The following is a 2,804-nucleotide window of genomic DNA, read 5'->3' as shown; positions in this document are numbered from 1 at the left end:
GATCCCTTCTAGTTCATGAAGTCAATTAACAACAACACAACACATGAGAATTCACCACACGTGTCCAGCAAAACCCCAACTCTGACCCACAATTACAAACTCCTGTAAGCGCCTACCCCCCTTAACTGACAGCGGGTAAGTTCCCGGCCTTAGGAGCACTCTGAGTTATCGCAGTTACACTGGAGTGCTTGTGACTCCATAGTTAAGTGTGAGCACTGGTTTCCTGCAAGGAAACTGGGGACGAATCTGGCATTTTCATTGACCATACTGCTTTCCCTGTGACTTCTGGCATGTGTGCATCTGCTGGGCAGCAGAGTGGTGCAGGGGTCTGACATTAACATACCAGCTTCACTTACCTGCATTTTTTCTGACTTTACTCCAGCCTGAAATCAAACACACCAAGAGGTGAGCACTCCCCGGAGCACGGACTGCTGGCATAGGACAGTGTCATATGGGGGGGAGGGGGGGGGAAGGGGACACATGGCACTTACCAAGTTCAGCCAGGGATTTCCCTGCAAACAGAGAGACATGGGTGTGCAGTCAGTTCTACAACAGCTCCTGGGTTAGGGAATGTGCCTTTAAAGGACCACTTTGCCCCCTCCACTGTGCTCTCTGCTGGCTTCTTTCTGCCCAGGTCGCCTGGCCTGAGCTCCATCCTCATAGATCTCTCCATGGATCACACCCCCCTTCTTGACATCTGACCCTCGCTGGGTTCCCATGCCCTGCCCTAGCTGGGCTCACCTGTGGTGTAGTGTCCACACTCCCCATGTGCCTAGAAGCTTGGTGAGGGGCTAGGCCTTGATAACGTGGAAGTGAGGGTTTAATGTGCTAAACCTTGGCTCTGGATGCTGGATCTCAACTCAGGGATCAGCAACATTAGCTGGCTCCTTCTCATTGACTTTGTGCCTCAAAGAATCAGAGAGTGCTTGGAGACTTTAGGACTCTGCTGAGCCTCTTTTTCCAGGGCATCAGGATCTCCCCACCCCGCCATTCCTTCAAATTCAGTAGCAAAAAGGTACATTGGCACAGGCAGACTCACCAGTTTTGTATATGGACACTCCCCTGTGTGTGTAGTTTAGAGGAAGGGCTAAAATCAGGCTTACGATGGAAACTGAGCAGCAACTTTATCTATGGAGCAGTTACCCCGCTCCATGATTAGTCAGAGCTCCCCGGCCGTTTGGTTCCCAGAGCCTCTCCTAACAGACAGTGCAGAGACAGAGGCCAAAGTCTGTCTGACTATGTACAGTGAGAGAAAATCATTCAAGCCTCCTGAGAGCCCAGACATTTACCTCTCTCGTTCTCCAGCTCAGAGCGCAGAATCTCTGGAAGAGAAAAGGAAGAAAGAGGTGAGGTTTCATGCTGTCGCATTAACGAGGTTATTCATTTCCTACTGTTAGTTTGGTGAACTTGTCCCAGGAACTTACCTCTCTCTTTCTCCAGATTAGATTGCAGATCGTCTAAAGAAAGAAGAGATTGAGAGAGGTGAGATTCCAGTGGGTGATGGTCTCTTCTAATACTAGCAAAGAGCTGCTATTTTGCAGAAAATCATAGCTTCATAGAGTTTAAGGCCGGACGGGTCGTAGTCTGACCTCCAGTACATCACAGACCTTAGACCCTCACTCAATCACCCCTGTACCATGCCCAAGGCTACGATTTAGTCATGGGTATTTTTAGAGAAAGTTGTGGACAGGTCACGGGCAATAAACAAAAAAATTCACCACCTGTGACCAGTTCAGGACTTATACGAGAAGTACCCCTAAGTAAATCTTAGGGGGGGCCCTGCTGGAGAGGGGGCAGGGCCAGTGGCACCAGCTGCCAGGGGCCACTGAGCAGCAGCTGCTGTGGCCGCCCGAGGGACCACTGCTCAGGCAGTCTCTGGGCCAGCCCCACCGGCTGCTGCTCAGATGGTCCCGGGGGCCAGCTGCCCTGGGCCACTCCAGCCGTGGCTGGCAGCCGGTGCAGCTGGCTGTGGGGCTGCCTGAACAACTGGCTGACCTCATTTGAAAAAAGACGTTGAAACACTGGAAAGGATGCAGAAAAGAGCCACGAAAATGATTTGAGGGCTGGAAAAAATGCCTGACAGCGAGAGTCTGACTTATAATAATGGGATTATTCACACACTTAAAGTTACACCTGTATCTAGCTGAACTGGGGCCCTGATCGCTCTGGGCCTCAGTTCCCTGAGTGGAAAATGGGATAAGAAAGGGTTACTCACCTTGTGCAGTAACTGCAGTGCTTCGAGACGTGTGTTGCTCCACTCTCTGCGCCTGCGCCTCTCATCGGAGATTTTAGGGAGCCGTTTCTGTTCGGCCCACACATACGCTCTCCCCCTCCCATGCATTAGGTCACTACAGCGCTGTGCAGACAAACTGCCCCCAGTTCCTTCTCTACACAGAGCTCATAGGTAAGTGCTCCAAAACAGAGGGGAAGGAGGGCAAGTCGTGGAGCACCCACAGGGGGACACATCTCAAAGAACCACAGTTACGGCACAAGGTGAGTAACCCTTTCTTCTTCTTTCAGTGGGTCTCTATGGGTGCTCCACTCTCGGCGACACTGCAGCAGTGCCCTGAATGGAGGGGTGGACTTTCAGAGTCGAGTCTAGTACTGAGCATCAGACACTGGAATAAAATATAGCAGTGGATGCAGGGGTGCCGGAATAGGGGGGATCAAGGGGTCAGGCCCTCCCCCCACTTTTTGCCAGCTGTAAGATCAAGTGATGGGAAGGGGGAGAGGCATGAGCAGCAGGTGGGGTCTTGCGGGGAAGGAGGGACAATGCTGGGTTTGGGAGAAGGGTTGGTGCGAGG

General features: G+C 52.0%; 1 long non-coding RNA gene across 1 annotated transcript; it reads right to left on the bottom strand.

Moving 5' to 3' along the window:
- Positions 1 to 342: 342 nt before the first annotated feature.
- Positions 343 to 1,560, bottom strand: LOC135979507 (uncharacterized). Its single transcript, XR_010596801.1, has 4 exons — positions 1,425 to 1,560; positions 1,290 to 1,322; positions 492 to 512; positions 343 to 383 (listed from the first exon to the last, which is right to left on the bottom strand). It is a non-coding gene; the product is annotated as an uncharacterized LOC135979507 (long non-coding RNA).
- Between the last annotated feature and the right edge of the window lie 1,244 nt (positions 1,561 to 2,804).

Source organism: Chrysemys picta, unplaced genomic scaffold (genome assembly GCF_011386835.1).
Source record: "Chrysemys picta bellii isolate R12L10 unplaced genomic scaffold, ASM1138683v2 scaf926, whole genome shotgun sequence".
NCBI lineage: Eukaryota > Metazoa > Chordata > Testudines > Emydidae > Chrysemys > Chrysemys picta.
The sequence above is the reverse complement of the archived record's forward strand: the minus strand, read 5'-3'. Positions and strand labels throughout refer to the sequence as shown.